This window comes from Bactrocera tryoni, chromosome 1, assembly GCF_016617805.1.
Source record: "Bactrocera tryoni isolate S06 chromosome 1, CSIRO_BtryS06_freeze2, whole genome shotgun sequence".
NCBI classification, from domain to species: domain Eukaryota; kingdom Metazoa; phylum Arthropoda; class Insecta; order Diptera; family Tephritidae; genus Bactrocera; species Bactrocera tryoni.
Genome location: NC_052499.1, coordinates 74,981,295 through 75,007,622, shown reverse-complemented (window position 1 = coordinate 75,007,622; position 26,328 = coordinate 74,981,295). Strand labels below are relative to the sequence as shown.

The 26,328-nt window shown below is 36.4% G+C and overlaps 1 protein-coding gene across 16 annotated transcripts in view; it reads right to left on the bottom strand.

Moving 5' to 3' along the window:
- The window catches only part of LOC120766367 (heterogeneous nuclear ribonucleoprotein R), a 146,714-nt gene that overhangs the window by 68,492 nt on the left and 51,894 nt on the right, over positions 1-26,328 (bottom strand). Inside the window, exon 1 of one of the 16 annotated variants that reach the window (XM_040091842.1) lies at positions 4,983-7,555. The exons of the other annotated variants lie outside the window; for them this stretch is intronic. The gene's annotated coding sequence lies outside the window, so the exon portion shown is untranslated. Of the gene's footprint in view, positions 1-4,982; positions 7,556-26,328 lie in introns of those variants that run through there. 16 annotated transcript variants of the gene reach the window in all.

Genomic DNA, 26,328 nt, shown 5'->3' with positions numbered 1-26,328 from the left:
ATAAAATAGTTTTAGAAATATCTTTTTTGTTTTGCTTCGCTTTCGACTTTTCGATTCATTACTTTGCAGCATTATTTTGAAGTCTGCTTTGCTAGTGGGAAACAAAGCAAGGAATGCACAAATAAAATGCAGTAATTTTCTCGAATAGTATACAAATTTACACGAAAGAAATATAAGTTTGAAATATTGTCCCTGTGAAAGACACGTTCCATCCATAATGAAAAATATGTTCGTGCAGCTCAGCGGTTTTATATAAATTAAAATAGTTCTAAGGGGTGTACTTGGATTATTCTGAAACATTTGGACACATTTAAATATGTTCAAGAATTTTAGAATATTTATTCGGAACAAATTAACAAAAAAAAAAAAAAAATAAAATATAAGTACAAAAAATATAAATATTTAATACTTAAAATTATTAAGATTTTGAATTTTGTTTTGAGCGCGGTATGGATCAATAATTCCAAGACATACAAGTATATGGTACATAATAGCTGGGAATTTCATACATATTATTACTACAAGGTTGGATAGAATATACCAATAATCAAAGTTCTAAAGAAAAAAATTCAAATACTTGAATGTCAGTATAACCGAAATTAAATATAAGGATTTTCGTAAATCCATATATATAATAATGGATATTCATAAATAAATTTGAAATCTTATAAATCATAAAAAATAAGATTTTTTTTAATTTCAATATATTTAGAATTTGTTGAATTATAAAAAACAATAGCTAAATTTTATGAAAACACAATGAGGATGAATTATGGTAGTATGACATTTAATAAATTAAAAAAATTAAATTAAATTAAATTAAATAAAAAATCAGATGCTAATATTTTATTGATAAAATTGTTTGTTAATAAATCAGTTTATTTTTTGTATTATTTTATTTAATTTTTATGCAAATTATTAATTAATTTTAATTTAATATAATTTAAATAAAAAATTTTAAGGTTTTTATTTCAATCTTCGTACTTTTTACAAAGCAATATTCTACATTTTGATTCCTATTTCTCATAAATTGCTTTCCTTGCATGCCTAGAATACGGTCGCAAAGTGATTTTAAAAATGATTTTAAAAATTCGAAGTCGTTTTAAATATACAGCAGTTAAAAGAACGAGCTGTTCAGCTGTTGTTTAAGTGATCCTTAAACACGTTTTTTTCAGATTTGTGATTTTCCTTCATCGTATCTTAAAAATGACTTGACCGACTACTTAAAATTTCTAGAGTATACTCAGCACATGTAAGGGCATCACTATTATCAGTCGAAAGTTCTCGAAAAATTTGATTTTTTTTTATAGCAAAAGACAATAAAAAACACAAAAATTCGGTACTTTTGTCAAATATCTACCAAAAGTCAAATTTTTCATACATTCACTTGATAATAGATTATTCCGTGCATTTAGGCTCACATATTAATACGCCGTTATTCTTTTTTTGTTTCAGATAAGACAAACAGCTGGAATACTGGAGGAGTGCGTCCTATTTTTTGGAACGAGGGGTATTCAGCACGCTGTAATTCATCATCTACACAATATTTTGATCTTAATTTATATTATTATTTTTTTTTTTACTGGTCTCAGAAGGAAGGTCCTCGAAAATCCCTTAAAAAACAGGTCGTTACATGGGATGACCCCCTTAAAAAACTTTATTTTGATTTTTTGAGACATATTCACTAACTTTTAACATATTATTATTATTATGATTTTCCAAAGCCATATTTGTAATTAGTTTACAAAGTTTATAAGGATATTCATAACATAAGTAAATAACATATACTAAGTCTAGATAAGTTGATTTGACAAAACCGGCGAATTTATACGAAAATTACTGTCTATCTAAATGACATATGTAAGTACTAATATTAGAACCTTACTAGATAATCATCATTTTAAAGGTCCATTATACAATATTTTTAAATATATAGACGAGAATCTTTTAATAAAAACAGCGTCTAATTCAAAAGGCTTTAATCGTCTGGAACTCTCTATACTCGAGAGTCTTTTAATAAAAACAGCGTCTAATTCAAAAGGCCTTAATCGTCTGGAACTCTCTATACATAAACAAATATGTATATGTACCTAAACGTTGCAAAATTAAGCAATACAATTTTTAACAAATTTCTGCAGTATTTCATATTTTCATAACCTCTCATTTTCTCAAAACTTTTATATCATCCCAATTCAGGTTTACAAATAATGCATGAAAAAATACTTGAAATAACATTTGAACAACATTGTTTTAATCCCAAATACTGAAAGTTTTTCTTCTTTTTTATTGGGGTAGACACCACTGTCTGGCCAATTGGAGATTCCAAAAATACCAGGGTAAAGTATTAAAAAAAATTAAACTCACACGCAGGATTAAAAATATATGTTTGTATTTTAATAAAAATTCAATTTTGCCTATATCCGCATACAAATATACATCAAACAAATATATTAAAAAAGGCATATGATCCCACTGTGTAGGTAGCTCTCCGCTCATGCGGATCATCTCAAATCTCATTAAAAACAAAATAAATATTTCAATTTTGGTTTTCGGTGCTGGAATCCTTCGATGGATAGTTTTTAAAGGATACTAAAGCAAATATGCTTTTTCGAACCTCAAAAGGAATATAATCTACACCATATTACGAACTTATTCGACTACACCTTGAACATACGGAGTTTTCCAATAGGGATGATATAATTTCTAAGTTTCATTTCGGCCATTTTTAATGTCATGATTTCTATTTTTTCACTGTACTAAGTAATGTTTACAATTTTGTCATTAAAATATATACAAGAACAACGTTTACAAATTATTAAATTTTATTATCAAAATAATCGTTCTACATTTGCAACTTTTCGTGCGTTTTGGACATTTTATGGCCGTCTCACTTTTATATTAGTGATGCGGTAAATAAACAAAACTGTCGATTTTAGTGAAAATTCTCAAATTATTCATGAACAACCATTACATTTACCTAATCTGACAGTGTGATTTGGTTTAGTAAAATCACCGGTGCGTCAGTGGCGGAGCTACAACTTCGGGCGCCCGGGGCCAAGGATGTTCTGCCGCCCCCCTTTATCTACCTACCTACAAGTTTCATGAGGTGGTTCGAACAAAAGTGAATTTTTACAAAATATCTTCGATATTAAGTATATAAAAGTTAGGAACTAGAAGCCACGCAAAATCTGAAGTTCCAAAATTCTCACAATACGGTATTTGAGGAAATTGATAGTAAATTTACAAGACGTCTTATTAAAAGCCATAGAAAAAACCCATTTTCGCCCTATATCTTGCACCTTTTTTGACACAATTTGCAGGAATTTTTGCCCGAATTGGAGTTTTTAATTACCATTTTTTAAATTTTAAGAAATAAAAGTATTTGTTACATTCAAAGCATAGGGTAACTGTGAGAGTGACACGTCGCTAGACAAAGCTAGAAAAGTGCATATTTTTGTTCTAACACTATTTTTAAGAAAGATATAAGCCAAAAGATATAAGACAAATTCAAAGTTTGAAGAGTATTCGAGTAAAACTTAATATTTTTCATTGTTATGCAGATTATTACATTGTGAGTGTACAACTCTTTATCTTTTATAATAAATTTTGTAAAAAAATTTGTTGAAATATTTTTCTGAATATTAAAAAACAGCGAAGATCGTTTAGCCGCCCCCAAGACGTTGCGCCCGGGGCGACGGCCCACTTTGCCCCCTTAGCTACGCCACTGCGGTCCGTACTTCTTTCGATATGAAGATAGTGGGAAAAGTACTCGAAAATTGGGTTCATTGAATTCGTTCCTGTAAAAAAAAGTCGTGAAGGCCATTTGAATATTATTATATTCAGCACTTAATTGCATCGATTTTACTTCATATTGTTTCATTAACATTTAGTGTTTTCTTTTTTTTTTTAAGAAATCATGTTACCCTTATTGGAAAACCCTGTATTTACGGACTACATCATTATCGTAAAAATCGTCGTAAAATTTCACCAAGAAGTTTCGCTGTTTACACTAATTCATTTGGCGACTTTGAACAAATTGTAGAAAATGCATTTAATTAGATGAACGACTTGCAGTAGTCGTTTAGTCTGAATGACTTAAAATTTTCTATTTTTTCCATATTCTATTGTATAAGCACCGTTTCTAATTGGAACGTTAGTTACATAATAATTTTAAATTATTACCTAATTTTCTAAGAAAATAGTATTAAAAAATTGTATACCGAAAATATTACATTTCTCCAATTACTGTTTTTTATTAAGAAAAAAATTTAAAATTAATAAGTTAAAATGTAGATATTAAATTTAAATTAAATTAAAATGATTGAATTTTGTTTCGTAGTGGGCACCAAATTTCCTTTAGTCTAAGCATAGTGCAAGCATTTATTCTCTAAATCGTCTAAACGCAGTATTAGCAAAAAAAAAAAATAATAAAAATAATAATTTAATCAAGCATTGTAAACATTAGCTTTTCAAATGAAATTGTTGAAAAAAAAAATCCAAAAAAAAATTTATTTAATTTGTTAACTGGGAATTGTAAAAAAATATGACAAAGTATAAAAAATATGAGGCAAACATTACCATATCATAGTTCTCATGTACAACCTATCCGTCCTACATTTTTGCTAGTGATTTGCAACAAACTTTTAAATCCATAAAAAATATTTATAGTAGGCCTTTCGTGTTTGTTAAAAATTTTAAATTTTTTAAAAGGAAAAATAATTTGCTTTTCTTACATGGTTTTTTAAAGCAAAAAACTCAGGTCTGCGTTAACTTTTGTTTACAAAAAAAGTTGGTTTAACTAACAAATCCATTAATAAAATAATTATTTTACTAATTTTAGTTTAAGCAACTTCAGAGAAACTTCTTTCAGGCTATGAAGCTTAAAAAATGTCACCGGCAGCAACGGCGAAATTTATGGTTTCATACTTTCATATGCAATAACTACAATATTTACAAAAAAAAAATATTAATAAGGCACTTACTAATTGTTTAGTGTTGTTTTATCCTTAATGCACGTTTGAAAATGTAGACAGACTTGTTGTTGTATTCCTTATGTACTGCTGATCCTAGTAAGCTAATGTAATGTAGAGGCACGTAGAAACACCACCAAAAGAAGTTTGGACTGCGTTGTTTTTATGTTTTTCTTTTATGTTTTGTTTGTTGTTGTTATTTTGTTCTTTTTCTTATAATATCAATGCAAATATGTAATGTAGTCGCTTGCGCTTAGAGTTAAGTATATATTTATGTGATGTATTGGTAGTATTTAACAACAAATAGTATAAAACTAAAACAAAACGGTCAATGCACACAAAAATATTCAAACAAATGTATAAAATTTCACTAAGAGAACACGTTGATGGGGCTTTTCTGCTTTTTCAGCTTCTACTTCATCTACCAATACGCCTTGCTTGCTGCGCTGTAGCGTTTGCTTTGCTCGTTTAATTCACAGCTAAATTTCAAGCAGCACAAAATTGTTTAAAATTTACTTTTTAGCTTTAACAATTTGTTCTATGCTTTAATGTAATTTTTCTTTATTTCATATACCGTATTTATTTGATTTGCTTTTTGATGGATGTTCAATACTTTTTCGTAGCACTTTGAACACGTTTTTCACATATGCCGTTCACTTGCAGATTTCCTGAACAGTTTGCCGATTTGCCAATTTCATTGACTCTTAATCGTGTTGGTTGCAGACGCGAACTGCACGTTGCCACGCGGCGATCACACGAAACGAAACGCGAATCTGGAACGACGAGTCGTACCTATTAAACTTGTACGAGGTGGTACACGTACACGTCACGGATCGCCAAGTAATGCCAATGCAGTGAGTGTGCTCTTTAGCTACTGCCGCGCTCCTGCTGCTGCTTCTCCTCGAGTTGCTCGTGCTCGTATGGCGGTTATGGCTGTTGCCAGCGCTGAACTTTGCTGTGTGCAGTGAATGGACCTCGTTGCACTTGGCCGTCGTTGCAAATTTTTTTTGTCGTTTCAGTTGCCGATTTTCCACTTTGATTTTACTGCTGCACTTAAAGCTCTCTTTTGTTTTTTGATTATACGACTTTTTTTTGCATTCACCACATTCACGTCGTTTATTTTTGTGTTGTGTTTTAGCCAATTTGCTTTTCTCTAATTAAATTTTTCTAATAAAATTTTGATTCACTGCAATTCGTTTGCGCTGACCGTCGTCAGTTTGCTGCCTTCCTGCTCCGGATACTACTTATTTGCACACTAACCGACTGAGTCGCTCGTCGCCGCACCAACACCGGTTGTCGAATTCAAATCTCTATGCGAGAGCAACAACAGCAACAGCAATGAATCGGATGCACTTTCTCGGCTCGTTGCAATCGGGTGCAGTGTAAACAAAAACAAAAAAATTGCTTCGTTTCGTAGCGTCAGAGAACGTGCGCGCCAAAGTATGATGCGTTTCAACAATGAACTGATCAAAATTCAATATGTAGTGCTGTGCCGCCGGCTCGTTGGGGCCGGTTTCCGTTGTAAAGCGTCGTAGCTCGGCGCGATGGCTGCACTAGTAGTGGTAATGGTGGTGGTGGTGGTGAGAGCGTATCTGTGCGCTCAACACGATTGCGAAATGCAATCGAATGCAACGATGTAATTACTGCAGCAGCGCCGATCTTAGACCGACGAACATCAACGAATGCGCTTAACCGTCGGCAAAGCTGTCGCCGATACACGCAAGTGTTGTTGTTGTTGGTGAAAGCAAAAAAGCCTGCACTTACGATCGCTGCTGTGATTAATACGATTATGCTGTTGGTGTTGTTGTCGTCGTTCTTTTTGTTCCTCAAACACTGACGTCTGGCTACAATGTGTTCTCCTCGTATATGTATTCGCTAAGGCGTATGTTTAGCGCTCATGTACGCTTTGCACCAACACTAATGCAGGGACAATTCCAATGCAGCTAAGTCACGAACTTGCAACGACCGAATGATTCTAAACCGCTCGTTGTATCTAGTCTCAATGCAGTTTTATTTCATTATATTAAGCTCTTTGTTGTTGCAAAATTGCAGTAAGCGCTTAAAATATTGGCGAGAGAGCGCTCGCGCACGCCAGAGTGGGCGTGTATAGTCAGTGAGCTTGGGGAGCTTTGCGTTTTGCAAAAGCTGTCTTCAAACTATCTCGAGCGACTGTTGCTAAGTAATTAAAATTGTTGGTGTTATGGTGATCCCAATACTTGCTCCGCGAGTTCTAAGTACGTTGTACTCTCTTTTACTTTTTTGCACTTTTGTACTTTTTACCGCCTTTTCTGCTTCGCTTAGTAGCTTAGAAAGTTGTTGTATTAGCCACGTGTGAAGGCAGCACTAAGCAACTTGACAATGGCTGCTCTCTCCAAGTGGGGCTCTTCCTGCTATAACTTCGTTTTTGGTGCAAGTTAATTGCCGTTATTAATTTTTGAAATTTATAGCAGAAATTCCAAATGCGTCTTAAGCGTATTGAGTTGTTGTAGCAGTCAGTTCGAAGTTCACAGTGAGGTGAGCGTTATCTTTTTCGTTTTTTTCTAACTTTAGGCACACAATAATGAATTTTTATAGCAAAAATCAGCTGTTTTTTATAGCATCACTCTGAACTTTTTATATTTCACTCACTATTCTCGCAGTTTAAATTAGTGTTTTGTTCTATTTTTTTAATAAAATTTTACTCAATAATTTTTATGTTTTAAAAATTTTTGCTTTTGTAGTATTTGCTGTTTTTATAGCAAATTTGCATGCGCTTTGTATCGCTTCTATAGATTTATATTCGCTGTGTTATCATATGTAGTAAAACAATCAGATTTCTTTGTTCCAAGTTGTCACAACCTTTGCGTTGCCGTTGCAAGCGTTTCTCCACAAATGTATAGCTAATCCGGCGTTTATATGTCTATGTTAAGTAAATGGGTTGTGAATTGCCAAGTTTATTGCTTTTTTGTTGTAGATTTGTGTTTTTGTTTTATAAAATACTTGTATATCGGTAATTTATGTCACTCTTTCTGTTTTTTAAATTATTTTTATGTTTGTTGATTAATTGTGTTTTAATTTATTAATAATTTTAATTAATTATTTTAATTATTAATTTTTTAATTAATTGTTTTATTAATTATTTTTTTAATTATTTTTTAATTAATTTTTAAATACTAATTTTTTAATTATTAATTTTTAAATTAATTATTTTTAATTAATTTTTCAATTTCTTGCTTTTATTTTTATTATCCTGCGATTGTCACTTGTTCACTCACTTTATTTCAGTTTTTTGTGTTATTATTTTTATTAATTTTTTACTTTACTCTTACTAGTAGTATATTTCACACTTGTATTTGTGTTTATGCCTTTTGCTTGAGTCGCTCACGATCTTCAAGTATTATTTTCCACACTTTTCGCCAATGTTTTCATATAATCAATTAGGTAATTTGCGCACGCCGCGTCATAATGCTGCATTTTTTAAACAATCATTACACGCACTTGGGGGCACAGAGAGTAAAAATTTGCCGCAGCAAAAAATACAAAAAGAATATTTTTTTTTTGGAATTATTTTTAATGCTTTATTTGTCACTAAAAGCGTCTTTCAGCGCTTAAAATAAAAGATTAAATATTTTCTCTTAATTTTTTTAAATTTATTGTAATGGTTAAGTCTTTTTCACAGCGAACTTTCCACAAATATTATGCTATCAAGCACTCGTAACATTTTCTGCATTCACGAAACAGTCTTTAAACAGTTTTACTTGCGCACTCGTAGTTTGAAATGTTTCAGTTTTTATATTTATAAATATTTAAAGTTTTTATAATTAAAAAAAATTAACTTAAACGCGCGTAATAATATTTATAGTAAACAAGTTAGCTTAAAACAAGTAAGTGTTATTAGAAAAAAGCGTAAAAAAGTTTAAAAATTATGCAAGCTTAAGTTGAAAAACTAACTTAGAACGTAGACACTAAGGCGTAGGTAGTTTGAAAACTTATTTTACTTGCTTAGTGTGGTAAATTATTTGTTGTGGCAATAATTTTGTTGCAATTTTTTTTCATTAAAATTACTTTGCTAATTATGCACAACGCTGTTGTTGTTGCTGCTGTATTATGTAGACTGCGAACTGTAAATTTAATTTGTTTACTTAATTACTCGTTTACTGCTGCAATGATGTTGTTGGTGTTTTCGAAAAATAAATTTAAATTGTTTTGTTTTGAGTTGAGTATACGCGGACACTGTTGTTTTGCGCTGCGGCTAACACGGTTGTTGCAAAACGCTTATAACGGTAACCGAAAGTTACATAAATTTTCCGAATTTTTTCATTTAGATGCAAACTTTTCGAAATCAATTTGTTTTCTCAAACACGGAAATTGCGCATATTTCCCTCGTTGCGTGTTGAAATTGCGTTTTTGCTGCGGCCGAATTGTTGTTTGCCTTAGTTTTTGTTAATTATGCCTTGTTGTTTTAGATTTTGTATTTTGCTTTGCGCTGTTGAATTTTGAAAATTTCCTATTTTGTACTGCAAAATTTGAAATTTTTTTTTGTATTTAGACAAAAGTATAATTATGCCCGTATTTTAGTTGAGATTTTATCCAATTGAAGTTGTGAAAATTTTTAGATATTTGTGCCTGCGATATCTTCTCATCGTCGTCCGTCCGCGATACTGTGGCTAAGTGTAGCGGTTGCGTTGATGTCTGACGTTTTGGCTAACGACTCTGTCTCATCGACGACTCTTCTGGTTCTTGGCTCAGCCTCGCTGCTGCTGCTGCTGCTCTATCGACAAAAAGTCCGCTTTGGCAGCGATAAAAGAGTAGCGGAGTGCAAAACTGCCAAACTCACTGAGTGAATGAGCGTGTATGCAAGTGGTATGTGTGTGTTTGTGGCTTAATTGGCACCGGCGGCAATGGCGTTTGCCGCTGCAGAAGTATTGTAGCGCAAAAATGTATCTGAAATCCTTGTCTGCCTCGCCTGAGTGGCTGCTGGCTGGCTGGCTGCTTGCTGTTGTCCACACAATTTACGCTTACTCTTAGTCGTTTACCCCTCCTCGCATGTGCGGCGTCGTTGCTGCAGTTTGCGGCCACACTCGCACATTTTTGCAAATATGTTGGTATGTATGTGTGCGCGCACATATTTTTTCTTCATTTCCTCGCTACACACATTTTTTGCTGTCGCTGCGATGGCTGCCGGAAAGCTTGCGCTCGCTGCTCTCTCTTCAGCTGCATTGGCTTAGAGTTGCATTAGTGTGAGTGCATTTTGTCTCGGCAAAAAGCTGTTAATGTGTGTGTGTGTGGCCAGTGTAGTGGTGCTTGCTTGTGTGCGTGCGATTGCCGGTCTCACCATGCAGCGCTCTACAGTTTCGCCAACCCTTATGCACATAATTCCATATTCTTGCTAATTGTTTTTATTGTTGCTTTTCAACTTCCGTCTTGCTATTGTAGTTCGTCTATCACTTTGTATTTTCAGCTAAGTTTGCTAACTTTTAACTGTTTGTTTTGCTGTTCTCTTCCGTAGCTCATTGCCGTTCACAGAGTTGCATTTTGCACTCGCACATATGTACATACACCTAAGCAGGCACCCATACAGCCGTTCGTGCTCACTTGGCCGGCCGGTGCAGCAAATTCGAGCTCACACCGAAGCACTTGCGCTGAGCTGCTACTCAAACTGTCTATGTTTGTGTATATGTGTGTTTGTGCCAATATTTTGTCGCGCCGTCGCTATGCAATCGCTTCTGCGGCCCGCACAGCGTTGCATTGCCGCTACTCAACTTCGTCACTTATTCCTAAACTTTTCGGCTTGGCTTTCTCTCTTGCAGCCAGGCGCTGACGAATGCAGTTAGAGCCGCAAAATAGCCACCACAACAACAGCAGTGGCAAAATTGTAGCTCTTCCAGGTTCATCACACGAGTCCGCATGCAAAGCGCAATGGCTATTTTTGACTCTCGCATTTTTCTTTATTTTTTTAATTTTTTGTTTTTTTTTGCAAAGCAAATCTTATGCATTGTAACTCAGTTAAGTACTCTTTTCCGCAGTTGTCTCATTTTTTCTCAATTTCATTGCTTTAGTGGCCTCTACGCCATGTCCGTCCGTTCCTGCATCTTACCCTCAATTTTTGTGCAGTTACTAGCGCTTAAGTATCGCCATCAGATATGCCTGTGGAACATTTCAATTAACTGCATTTTTTAAAGCCATTCGCAGTGCCTCTCCACCCTGTCTGCTGCCTGTCCGCGGCTGCCTTGGCATGCAAACGCTCTACAATGCTCTTCTTCTGCCATTAATTAACTTTCGGCCATTCGTGACAACATACACACATACATATATGTGCTCATATGCAATCCGTTGTTGTTGTTGTTGCGTGTGTGTACTTTTTGTGCTTGGAGCGTCACGATAAGCGATAAGATCTCGCATGATTTGCCTAATCGTATCCCTCTAGGTCGCCTCAACACTGCAACAATGACAACACTGCCTGACTGCTTGCTCCATGTCTTGTTGTCACTTTGACTGATGCCTTTTGTTGTGCGGCGAACAGGTGTGTACGGTATGAAGTCATACTGACGCGAATTCATCATACAGTCATAATATGGCATTGTCATCACTGTTATAATCTCTTCCAAGTGAATGATTTAATAAATAAACTGTTATTTTTTCAGACGAGCGTTTCTTCACATTTCGCAAAGAGCTTTATTAGTATGATATGTTCATTTAGTTATTGAAATGATTCGAGTAAAACTCTAAGTATGTCACGATGTCTTTCAGCATGGAATAATTAAATTTAAAATCATGTCATTGCTTTTGCAGAAATTAAAATTTTGAGAATAGGACTCATTCTACTTGAAGGAAAAACATCCATTCCGTTGACAAATCCAGACACATAGTATAACAGTTGAATCGGATATTTTAATTGATGAAGTTTGAATGCTATGATTTAATAGCTTTTTTTGATATGTTATTTTGGAAATATTTGACTTGTAACATTTCCCAAAACCGAAAGTACCCAAAAACACATCCTGCACATTTTCATAAACGCAGCAGGATGAAAAGAGCGTATGGTTTCTATGATGATTCTTTCTTACTGAAAAAAATATTTTTTTTTAATAAACAATTTAAGCCCAAAATTTTGGTCAAAAATAAATTTTTATTTTTTCGAGAATCCGCCATTTTGTCACACAAATTTATTTTACTTACTCCTTCAATTAATTACTAGATTGAATATTACTTTAACGAAATCTGTTTGGTTTTTTTAATTTCAGAGAATCCAGTTCGGAGATATGGTAGTCACCGCAAAACGTCGTTTTGTATTGGAGCTCCCGGAGATCAGCTGTAGTTCCCTTCCACATAAATATTTTTACTAACATTAAGTCTTAAAATACAGTTAAGACACCATAATATGTGCAAAAATTGGTGGAACAAAAAATTTAAGTTTTCTCAGAAAAAATTCTGGCCTTCTAACTGTGCGAAAGCTCTATTCCGCTTGGTGCCACGAGAGCTCAGCATCGACCGGTCTGTCTGAGAATGGCGACAAACATTGATATCAGAATTGCCAACGCATTCTCCGGATCATGACCCGGCAAATCGCCGAGACTGAATTCTACTACTTAGAAGGAAGCCAACAAAAAAAAAGAGATTTTGATATTGAGCATTTTGTTGGTTCAGTTAAGCATGATGAATTGCACTACTATGACTGGAAATTAAAAACATGATCTACTGCTTTTTAAATTTCAGTAGATTGGCGTTCTATACCAGATATTCTGTGTCATAATCCATCCATTTGTCGTTTGGGTGATCTCAGATAGAAGCAAGGGTTCGATGAATGTAGTATGGTTCAATATAGTATTAGGAAAAACGTATTGTTAGTTGCAATCATAAAGTTAATCAAGGCAATCTCATGAATGAAATCCTTTTTAACAAATATTTGAAATTATGTTAATTTTAGTGTATTCAAACAACAAAGAACTACATATACATATGAACCGCTTTTTATATGAGCCGGAAGCAAACTGTGCAATATTTTCGAAAGAATTTAAGCTTAGTTACACTTAGTTTAGTTAAACTTTGGAGGCCCTTAGAACGAAAGAAGCTTTTTAATACACATGTGATAAGAAACATCCGATGGAACGATGAGCTGTACGAGATATACGACGACATTGACATAGTTCAGCGAATTAAAAGACAGCGGCTACGCTGGCTAGGTCATGTTGTCCGGATGGATGAAAACACTCCAGCTCAGAAAGTATTCGACGCAGTACCCGCCGGGGGAAGCAGAGGAAGAGGAAGACCTCCACTCCGTTGGAAGGACCAAGTGGAGAAGGACCTGGCTTCGCTTGGAATATTCAATTGGCGCCACGTAGCGAAAAGAAGAAACGACTGGCGCGCTGTTGTTAACTCGGCTATAATCGCGTAAGCGGTGTCTACGCCAATTAAGAAGAAGAAGAAGATAAGAAACAAAACAGGGCTACGAAAAGTTTGCGGCAAAAAGTGAATATATATATGTACATAAATATGTATTTCAAAAAGTTTTCTTAGAATATTACAGTATTCGTGACCTTAATATCGTGCTCAGAGCAATCCGCTATAAACTATGCTGCATGGTTCTTTCCTATTGAGTAAAATTCAGCCATATGGAAACGGAAAGAATAAATTTCTTAAAAATATGAACCAACTTATGATTTTACAAGACATTTCTGCGGCTAATGCAGACATTTCTTGGTAAAGTGTTTCAATTTGAAAACAGATTGAAAGCCACATTGTGGTCCATGCATGCCAAATCTGAAACAGCAGCACTTCGGGCTTCACCTCATACTCAAAAGAGAAAATTTCTGTGCCTATGTACTTTCAGCTACTAATAAATAATAAAATAATTTTAAGTAAAGTCGTGTATGCCGATAAAATGCATAATTTATGTATACATGAATATACCAGATACCAACATACATATGTACCACTGTGGCGAAAATTAAGCGAGGACACACGTCACTTTGTGCCTGCAAGTACCCCTGCACCGCTACTGTGCCGGTGTACCGGTGTGTCGGTATCAATGCAAATGACGATGCTGACACACAAGATGACCATCGTAATTTTATCGAAGAGGAATCCTGTTTTCATTCCCACAGTTTTCGTTTTGGTACCCAGCACTTACGTCGACATACCCACATACCAACATATGCACGCCGCATCGCATCCGTCCATCTATTTGATATAATAAAATGACATTCAACACTTCGTTCGGCGAGTCGGCACCGCAGCGCCGCGACTCAGATCGCGAATCGAGCAACTGCCGCTCCACAAACGAAATGTACCCAAAAAAAAAGGGAAAACATTCGCAAAAATAATGCACACAATAACAACAACAACGAAATAATAAAGTTTTTTTTCTTACAACATAGGTTTTTTCCTTTTTATGTGGCGAATGAATCTACACCGGCGGCGGAGGGAGGGATTGTCACAAGGACTTGTCTGCATTCGATTCTTACACGTACACACAAGGCGAGTGTGCGGCAAAATAAGCTTGTGGCAGGGTGAAGTGAGTATGCACAGCAGTGACGGCATGTCATGGAAAGTGGTGGCATGCACAGGCAAAAGGGATGTTGCGGATGGTCTATGTTGTCCAGCAATTGCAAAAGGATTGTTTGTGGAAAAATTGCGATGGTACGAGCGGTGATGCGGATGTGTGTCAAATATTGTTGCATATACCTAAGATGTCCACATGTAAATAATTGATTCACAAAATTTTTCGAATTTGCTGCGGTACCACATTTCTTGAATTTTAAATTTTCTTTCCAAAGATTTTACTCCATTAGATTGTGTCCCAGATTTTGCACTCATACGAAATACTTAAAAATTTTAAAGCTTTTAAAGGTGGCAATAAGGATCCTTAATATAGTAGCAAACAAAAAATCTTTAATGGTGGCAACATCCGAATTTTGTGTTATATTGAACTCTATGCCTAGAATTTAAAATTTTATATTTATTTCGCAACATTTTGTTCAGAAGACTGCTGACAACTACTAAAAAAGAAATCTTATATTCTGAACATAGAGTACATTGAGTTTGCCGCGAAGTTTTTAACACCAGAAGGAAGCGTTAGAGAACTTATGCTTAGCCACGCCCGTCTGTCTTTCAGTCTCTCTTGTTTGTCGGATCCGCCTATATCGGACCATTGTCGAATATACCGCCGTACAAACCGATCGATCAATAGCATGCTCTTGTAAGGAAAACTTTTTATCGAACAAGATAACTTCATGAAATTTGACGCATATTGTTGTTTAAGGCTGCGCTACAATCTGCAAACATATTATTCAGAACGGACTACTATAGCAAATAGCTGCCGTACAAAAACTGATCGATCAAGATAGAGATTTTTTTAAATACATAATTCCTTGAAAACCTACAGAAAGTTCATTCGAAATATTTACATTTCTATATAGTAGTTTCTAAGACCGCAAAAATTTCGAATTTTGGTATTATACACAGAACTGTATTCTACCCTCAGAGATGTATTTACTCATCTATAAATATGTATATAGAAGGATCAAGAATGATAAATCTTCAAGAATGTTTGAAAATGCTTTTTCAACAGCCAATATCTCTTTTCTTCACTTAAGTCATCAGATATTGTATAGTTACAATGTTTTGTTATGTTCTTTCAGCAAGTTGGGTATATTTATCGTGTAAAGGCATACGAGGGCGTATAATTAACCTCCGTATAAAAGTGGATTGGTACATTAAGGGAATTCAAGATAAGGAAAAACTGCTTTTATATTTCACCCCCTGTCACATGCTGAACACCAATTAAAAGGTTTGCGAATTTGGAGTGCCTCCAAGACGCAATCTTTAAAACAGATACTATCTTCTTTCAGATTTGATGAGTCATCAAGAAGTCAATTATACGAAAAGGAAATTATGCTATATCTCAACTAATAAAAATTATAAGTACAATATACTGTAGATAAAGGTATGTATATACAGGGTTTTCCGATAAGTGTGATACGATTTCTTTCCAAAAACAAAACAATTGTTAAGGATATTGAAATGTTTTTTACTTAATGTGAAATTCAATCGATACAATTAAGTTCTGAATATAACATCATTCAAATGGCCTATACGACTTATTTTGTAGGAACGAGTTGGATGAGCTAATTTTGAGTACTTCTTTCACTAAATCCAGTCGTATGTCATGAACAGCACATTCAATATTAACTTTTAAAGCTTGCAGATAGTCTGGTTTATTGCTAAAGACCAATGACTGCAAATAACCTCAAAAATTTTTCCATAAAATGTTGATTATCAACGATCTATACCGCTCTCCATTCACAGCAATGGTGTTCACAGTTTCATTTCAAAAATAGTGTGGGCCGATGATTCCATTAGATCAAAACCCCCATCAAACTGTCAATTTTGGTAAATATAATGATTTTGTTCATTAAAATTTTGTGGATTTTTTTGCGCACCAGAATCGACAGTTTTATTTACATATTTACGGCACCACTCAGATGAAAGCGAACCTCATCGGGGAAGATGATTTTCTTAAAACATTCGTTATCGTTGTGAAGTTCATCAAAGGCAAAAACAGCAGATGCACGACATTTACGGCGGTTCCTTTCTCAAAATCCGCAGAGTTGAGATTTGAGACAGCGCTATTTCTTAAGAACGTCGACAAATTGCGGTCTTCAGCAACATTTTCCTGAACGGCAGCAATATTTTCATTACCTAGAACGGTTCATTGTCTTATTAGAATTATGCGAAGGAAATACAGGCTCGAAATTTTCAATAATTCGACGCATAGTGAGGACAAGTGGACAATTTTAACGACCATAAAATGGCAGAAGCGCACGAAAAGTTACAGTTAGGAAACGTTATTCTTGCGTATATTTTTTCTTTATGAAATTGTAAACATTATTGAATAAGATGAAAGTTACAGATCAATTCAAAAACATCAAAAAATCTTATATTCTTTCCTTAAGCGGAGAGAGAGAGAGAGAGATAGAATTGCATGTTTTCGAACAGAATACTAACAAATGGCGTTTTCAATAAAATATCATTGAAAATATCTAGATTTCCGATAGTTGCAGCATTATCCAAGGACGAAAATTCATTATGGCCTTGAAAATCTTTCCATAAAAACTTTAGAAGTGGGGATATTGTGACCGATCCGGTCAAATATGCACATACAAAATTAATAGAATGCTTATGTGCGATTATGTGCACCAAAAATTACGCAAGGACAATGATTAATCGATTTCTTGTGACGAAGAAAGAACACAGCAAAGCGTAAAAAGACAGCAAGCCACCTCCCGCGACCCCCCATTCGAGAGCTGCTCTCTGCAAGGCCTTGTGAAATCACATAATTTTGTATATTTGCAGATGTGCGTGTCTGTGTGCACAAGGCAACACCACTTCAATGCAAATAATGTTTACCTAAAATCTTAAATTCGGCAAGCAAACAAAATCGGCAAGAAAGCTGTGCATATTCAACAACATTTGCATTTTTAATGCATAAGCAGAAGCGCACACATAGCAAAAAATACATATAAAACAACAAAAAAATCCTTAAACAATTTTTTTTTTTCTTTTCGCTAACCATTTTTATTATTCAAACGCTCGCGCGCAGGCGCAACCTTATTTCTCTGTTTCATGCAATCATTTTGGCGTTTATATTCGCTATCACTCTGCGTCAACCGATCGCAATTTAAAGCACACTATTTTTGCTGTTGTTGTTGGTAATGTGTTTTTATTGCTGTTGTTTTTTTGGTACGCTTGATGAGGCCGCGTCTAAGAAAAAACGTCAAGGCGGAAGATGCGGCTGAAGGAATTTGCGTTCGTCGGCTTCGGGTTCGGCCGCTCAATGCGGTTGGTGTCACATTCAATTCAATCGCCGCTGATGGTCACCGCCGCAGCTCACCATCCCCACCATCAGTATCTTCGTCGTCAGCAGGCAGCAGTAGTCGCGGCAGTGAAACCAAAGCAATGAAAAACTATGGGCGTATATTTCTGATAAGCAGCAGCAGCAATATCAAAGACGCTGGCATAATAAAATCACACACGCTCGCACACACTTGTAGTTATCTTTTTGTGTGATATATGAGTAAGTTGTACCTCAGCAGCCGTGGAGTAAGACCGCGTCGGCAGCATCTTGAGCTGAATTGCGCTGTGTGCCAAGGTGGTGGGGTGAGGTGGCTTGCTTACCCCTCTATTGTTCGGCATACGCTGAGCTTTTAGGCACACACAACTACCATTGCAACTGAAGCGCAGCGGCGTCCAAGCAAATGCAGAGCGCACTCGTGTTTGTGTGTCTATGTGACAGTGTGCCTGTGCGACTCCTTGAGGCGCATATTGGAATAATAAAATGACCACACGTTACCTCAGCGCGCTGCAACAATAACAAAACGACGGCCGCGCAAGGGTCGCGCAAAGTTCGATTTTTTCTGGCGCTGGCGATTTCGCGTAGATGGACACCCCTCTATTGTATTGGCTATGCGGTACTATTGTCTTGTTGTTGGTGTTGTTGGCAATATTGCCGCTGGTGGGAAAATTTTATCTAAATTGACGCCGGTGCAATGAAGCTGCATACCTTTGTTGTTGCACGTCGCGAAGCGTTTATATTTTTTATAGATTTTCGATTTTTTTTTTGCTGATCTTTTCATTTGAAGACAGCGTGCTTTTTGTTTTTCGACAGAATGCAAAGTTTTTGTCATATTGTGGAATGTTTTGTCGTCACTTTTTCAAAATGAGGAAAATACTTAAAGTCCATAAATTAAAGATGTGAAATAGGGTACACCCATAAGAACACACGCACACACATACACATGCCTATGTCAGTTGTATGGCGGAAGAACAATAATGAAATTAGATGAAGGTGTTAAAAACATAAAAGGATTCCCAAAGTCTATGAGATATTCAAGCAAACAGATGGTTAATACTCATTCAAAATAACGGCTGAATACGGCTGATGGTTTTTATAAACGTGCCACCAACTGTCACGATATGAAAGTAGTAATTGAAATAGAAGTCTACACAATGCATATTCAATACTCTTGAATATTTTGATAAAGCTCTCATTATTCTCTATCAGAGCAGTCTCAGTGATCACAGAGATTTGTATTATTATATAATGCTAAACATAGCGCTACTCGTTGAAACCCCCACCGGAACAAGACTGGATTTCTTCGCAAGGAAACAGTTCGTATCTTTACAACCGTTATCACCGTTTCTAACTTATCGAAATAAAACGATATCGAGTCATTTCTGAAAAACGACGGTGAGTGGAGGTCTTGCCAATGCGGGACAAGTGCAGAAGAGATGCTCTATTATTTCCCTGGTGCCCCGCTTTAAACATTCAGTTTAGTCTGCAGTCTTCTCGATCTGTCAGTCCCATTCTGCAGGCGTGTGTCGTCACCTAACAGTGACCACTTAGTATTCCGACTGTGGGTAAGTAGTCCCTTCTATCGTGTGGCAATAGGAATTTTGTGTACCTCCGATCTATCGTTTGCACATGACTTTTGCAGTCTTGCACCCAAGATAATAAAGATTGGCATAATTTTCCATCCAAGAGTTCATATACATATAAAACAAACCGATGTAACGTATAACATTGATCTTCTTCTTCTTTACTGGCGTAGACACTGCTTACGCGATTATAGCCGAGTTAACAACAGCGTGCCAGTCGTTTCTTCTTTTCACAAGGTGGCGCCAACTGGAGATTCCAAGCGAAGCCAGGTCTTTCCAACAGAGTGGAGGCCTTCCTCTTACTCTGCTTCCGCCGGCGGGTAATGCGTCGAATACTTTCAGAGTTGGAGTGTTTTCGTCCGTTTGGACGACATGACCTAGCAGCGTAGCCGCTGTCTTTTAATTCGCTGAACTATGTCGTCGTATATCTCGAACAGCTCATCATTCCATCGACTGCGTTATTCGCCGCTGCCAATGCGCAAAGGACCATAAATCTTCCGCAGAACCTTTCTCTCTAAACCTCGTAACGTCAACACATCAGGTGTTGTCATCGTCCATGCCTCTACACCATATAGCTGGACGGGAATAATGAGTGACTTATAGAGTTTGGTTTTTATTCGTCGAGAGAGAACTTTAATGCTGAGAAAATTGAAGTTATAATGCCGTTTTAGGTGATATGACTTATGAAAAAATGGTTCGTTACGTCATAAAGGGGAAGTCCACAGAATGCGGCAATAGATTTGACAATAGACAAATAACTAAAATAAAAATTTAGAAAAAATCTGTTTTGATAGTAGTGGAAACTTGAGTAATGAGTATTCTAATTTTTTGAAAATGTTGTAGGACTAGTTTGTTTATTCTACTTTATAACGAACAAAATTGCTTAAGTGACACAGTCAGTGAATGTCGAGACGTCATCGAAATCTTGTCTCTTGCGAACGGTCCATTCACCTCTGTTATTGACGATAACATCGAACAAGGAGAAGGAAAAGCATAGGTGAGATAGCAGAAGATCTCAGCATCCTTGATTTACTAAGGTCCATTTTGGTTAATGTTTTCGGCATGGCAAATACCTGAATTTTTGTAAAGACGACGTGGAGTAGAGGTCACAAGTATCTCTCTGACAAGAATCCTTTGTACAGACTACGTCGACTCAAGAGGCGAAAGTATCTCTCTGACACAACGTATCTGAGAACGTGCATTAAACCCGTCAACACAAAAATGAGCTGAAACCGAATAAACTAAAATCCGCTGAAGGTACTGAAGGCCATCTTAGTTGAGGCTTATACCAAATATATGACAAATTGGAAGGTCGAAATTATATTAAACATTTTCTCAGACGTCTTTTTCGAAGTCGATAGTAAAGACGGGAGAAAGTTGATTCAGATGGCAAGTACACTTGAATTTTTGGAAATATCATTCATCCGAAAAATATTACTTAACTGAGCTGTCTCCATTGAATTCTAAAATTGTCTGAAGAATTACGCCAGATATCAAATGCAATAGCAACCAAAATTTCCCTGATGTTTGAGACTGTGATTGCTAGGATGGCTACGGTTTAAACAACCTGATACATTACTATGAATCCGTTTTGGTCTAATGTAAAAACCTAACCTAATAGCTCCTCAAAGTGTTTGCTTAGAGCTTAGCGACACCAAAAAGTTGTATTTTTACTACAATGTTTTTATTTTAATACGATTATCTTAAAGCTGCAACTTTTGCACATATGCAATAATCACGCACACATACACACATATGTACATAATTGCAAACCCTCCACCTTGAAGCAGAAGCATAACATGCTAAACTTGCATTGTTCTGCTTGGCATTTCTTCGCTGCCAAAGAACATTCGTATGGGCGATGCAACGCCATGTTTTTACAACTATCAAACGAAAGTAAAGCTGACTGACAACAACAACAACAATAGCGAAATCAACACCACAACACGGTGGCATGGCAGCCATTGCAATGCTTGCTGCACTCGCCGCCGCCGAATGCCTTTCCGCCTTACGTGTTAAGCCCCTTTCTCTGCGGATGTGTGTGTGTGTGATTTGATTGTTCGCTGCATCGCTATTGCTGTTGTTGCTGTTGTTTTGGGTGTTTGTTGTGTGCAGCTTAAGACATCATCAGGCTTCCGTGTGCAACGGCACAACGCTCTCAGCGCAATGCGGCACCAACGGCTGCAATTATGTTGCACATAGCCAAAGACAACCACAACAACAACAACAATTACAGCAAGCAAGCACAGCAACAATGGGAGCAATATTGGTTATGAACGAATACGAACGAGCGCAGTAGTGTCTGAAAGGGTGCTATTGACGCGGACGACGGTGGTGCCTGCTACCGCTTGCGGCAGTTGGTTGTTAGGTCAATGCCCCAAAAAACCTTTACTTTTGCCTCGCACGACATTAGCACTGAACGCGGCGCACAAAGCGCATGCAAAGCACAGCACATGTGACAGTGCGCAAGGCAGACAGTCAGAGCCGGAGATACACACACACACACACACACAGGCGAGCGAACAAACAAATGCAAGCGAAGTTCCATTGCAGATTCGCAAAAGCTGCCTACTGCCAGCCAAAGCCAAAGCCACTGCACGTGTGCATATGTGAGTGTGTGAGTGCGTGAGCAACTCTGACGTTGCGAATACGCGGCAAAGCAACATACAGTCAGCGGCGCATTTGGGTTAATTGGAAGCTATGCGTTGCGTTTGTTGGCGAGAAGAAAGTTGCTTTGTCATTTCGCTTTGCTGTCATGTGAAGAATCTAATTTTTAATTTAACTTTTTCGCTGAAATACTGCTTTTAGCCGCTTAGAGCATCTAAAAAGGCGCGAAGTGCCAACATTTCATGTCTCCATCAGCTCTTATTAAAATTTCAGCTCGGATTTACTTTTGATGTACCCTACAAAGGGAAATTTATGATTTTATACAGTTATTTATGCCGGTTTCATATTGGAAGTATTGCAGTTAGTAGTCAAAAATCATGCTTAAAATCTCTGAATAAAGACTTCTACATTTTGCAAAGAACTAAACAGGAGGGTTAGAGCGTTAGTAACTCATTGAAACAATAAGATACAGGCAATAATGAAAAAGTGGTTGGGTCAACATGTTTAGGGACTATCGGGAACACAGTTATCCCATATGACCCAAGACTGTTCATGAGAACCACTTAGCTAATAGGGTATATAATACGTATCTCATGAATCAACTCTAACAACCAGATGTACATACAATAGATTGTCAAAAAAGTCTTGCGGTATTTTCGCTAGTTGGCGTTGAAAGCGCGTAGTTCTAGTTTTATTCGTCGTATCGGGCCATGCTATACCTTTTTGGAAAGCTCATTTCACGCGCTAACGTTTGATTGATTGTCGTTTCTTTTAAGTCGTTCGTGAGTTATAGCGTCGCAAACATGGAGCAAAATAAAGAGAAAATACGGCATATTTTACGGTACTACTACGATAAAGGCAAAAATGCATCTCAAGCCGCCAATAAAATTTGTACAGTTTATGGACCCGATACAGTTTTCGTTCTGGTGTAGAGGTGGTCGAAGATGCGCCGATGAATTGATCGAAAGAGACCGGCATGGTAGCAGCCGTAGCATCGGTCAATAGCTGGGCATGAGTCATCAAAAATTCATTTCAATTTCAATAAAAAAAAATTAATAAAAATACCGCAAGACTTTTTTGACAACCCAATATTTATAAATATTGGAAGGAATAGTGTATGTCTTATCAAACTTTGTGATCTAAAATCGCATCAATATTTCTAAAGCATATCGCCGATAATTATCAGTATGGTGCCATCAACGAAAACGTTAACACAAAGAACTTTTTGGTTAGTTAAGGTATTCCGGCTGGTCCGTGAAACGAAGATCACGCAGTATATGACGCCAATACGCTCAGAAACGTCATATTGAATATTGGGATTTATTGCACACCTAGCAAGAAGTAATGGTAGACCAGCTCTCGCAAAAACCCCAAGCCACAAGCAAAGGAATTCCAACTAGTTGAATTATATTAATTGAAAAGATCCCTTGCAGGCCTATTATTTTAACCATTTCCTAGTGATTTTTCCTAGGAAAAAGTTTAACAACAAATTTTCTTGAAATTTTGTGTTCTCAATAGAATCCCGTCCACCGAATGTGTGAAAATATTGTAGAAGTGTTTTTGGAAGTCTACTTTGTCACGAATTTAAATGCGAAAAAGAAAAAACGTTAACTTCGGCTGCACCGAAGCTAATATACCCTTCACAGGTGCATTTCTATTGGTAACTATGTGTTCAGTTTATATGGCAGCTATATGTTATTGTTAACCGATCTGAATAATTTTTTCGGAGATTACATTGTTGCTTTAGGAAATAATTCATACAAAATTTCGTGAATATATCTTGTCAAATGTAAAAGCTTTCCATACAAGAACTTTTTCAGACCGTTCAGTTTGTATGACAGCTATATGCCATAGTTAACCGATCTGAACAATTTCTTCGGAGATTACTTTGTAGCCTTAGAAAGAAACCTGTGCCAACTTTTGTGAAGATACATTGTCAAATGCAAAATTTTTCCATACAAGAACTTGATTCCGATCGTTCAGTTTGTATGGCAGCTATATGTTATAGTTGTCCGATATCGGCCGTTCCGACAAATGAGCAGCTTCTTGAAGAGAAAATGACGTTGGCAAAATTTCAAAACTATATTTTGAAAACTGAGGGACTAGTTCGTATATATACAGACTAAATCGACTCAGCTCAACATACTGATCATTTAAATGTATTATATACTTTATAGGGTCTCCGACGCTTCCTTCTGGGTGTTACAAACTTCGTAACAAACTTAATATACCCTGTTCAGGGTATAAAAAGCATTCAGTGAAGGTCGTGAGATCATCGAAAACTTGCCTTATGCGAGCTGTCCATCCAAATCTGTAAATGACGATAACAACGCAAATGTTAAAGAAGCAGTGCTTAAAAATCATCGTGTTGTCATGAAATAGACAGCAGAGAATCCCAACAACTGTTTCGAATCGACTCAACACATTTTGGTTAATATTTCGGGTTTGAAGCAAGGAAATGCTACCAAAAGACCTGAATATCTTTTAAAAACGACGTCGATTAGTGGTCGCAAGTATCTCTGATCGGAACAATATCCTCGTCGGACATGGTTCCAAAGCAGCCATACGCACTCGTTTTAAATGCATTCGTTATCAAGTTCATAGTTTTCGTCTTCAGTAGCTGCAATGTCATCTCTATCTTGAATATTGAACATGAAATCTACCTTTTTGAAACAATTACTCTTTGCGTTGTATTAGGATTTGTCAGTATTAAATTTTAAATAAGTGGATGATACCTTGATCAAGTAGCTGTATAACAGCAGATGATCTCGTTGTATTTGGTGGCAAAAATTCAGTATTAATATTTGAGAAATTTGCATCTGTATTATGTCAAGGAGCATTGCCAGCAAATCAGACATACTCCCTTTTATCTTATTGAGGACATTGATCTAGATCCATTAGAATAGAATTTCCAAATAACACTCATCATCCAAGCGCTTCTGGTTCTGGAACGTAGTTTAGCCGACTTTCCCATGCAATATACACGTTTGTAAGAGCCCGTGGCATTGCGTAGAGACAGCAATGTTAGACGTTGCTTTTAAGTTTTGGATCGCTTCGGATTCTCAGACTTGCCTTTGTATGTTCAATTTGGTATTTGGTAGTACAGTTCAGTTTCGTGGCAAGCAGTTGGAGCTGAAGACTTCTGCCGCTTTTGTTTATTTCCACTAGCTTCTCCAACGCTGCAACAAACGACGTCCTGGCATATAATTCTCATTCAGTGTTAAAGCAAATTTTCGTGTTTTAGAAAGCAATACTCGAATCCGCTTACAATGCCATTTTTAAAACGAATTTGTTTAAATTAGAGCAAGGGGTTTTCTCCAAATTTAAATTGTGACAAAAAAGTACCCGAAAATTGTAAATAAAACGCACAATATTTAATTATTCATCAATATTTATTTAGACGCTTTCAAAGCTATTCCTACCAGATATGACACACTTATCCTTAACCCTTTTCATAAGTAGTTTTTGGGCTGGCCTTCAGCTCCTTCAGCGAACTTAGTTTTGAAGAGATTTCTATCGAACGGCCAGTTTTTCTCTCCATTCCGATGATTGTTGACTTATTTGCACGTCAAACTCATAAACCCATGTCTCATCGGCATTTATAATGCTCTCCATGAATGTGGAATTTTAATTCGCATGATCCAGCAAGTCCAAAGAGACCTCCTTTTGAAAAAAGTTCAGCTTTATCGCGACGAGCCGAGCAAGAACGCATTTCATTTCATCATTACCCAAAAATATTCACCAAAATCATTCGAACGGACTAGCGAGAGGCATCAAGCTCTCTTGCCGTCTGTCTAACACTTTCCTAAAGATTTTCAAGCACCATACCTTAAATATTTTAATATTTTTATACTCTCGCAACAAAGTTGTTATAGTTTTGTTCACATAACGGTTGTTTGTAAGTCCTAAAACTAAAAGAATCAGATATCGGGTTATATATACCAAAGTGATCAGAGTGACGAGTAGAGTTGAAATCCGGATGTCTGTCTGTCCGTCTGTCCGTCCGTCCGTCCGTGCAAGCTGTAACTTGAGTGAAAATTGAGATATCATGATGAAACTTGGTACACGTATTTCTTGGCTCCATAAGAAGGTTAAGTTCGAAGATGGGCAAAATCAGGCTACTGCCACGCCCACAAAATGGCGGAAACCGAAAACCTATAAAGTGTCATAACTAGGCCATAAATAAAGATATTAAAGTGAAATTTGGCACAAAGGATCGCATTAGGAAGGGGCATATTCGGACGTAATTTTTTTGGAAAAGTGGGCGTGGCCCCGCCCCCTACTATGTTTTTTGTACATATCTCGGAAACTACTATAGCTATGTCAACTAAACTCT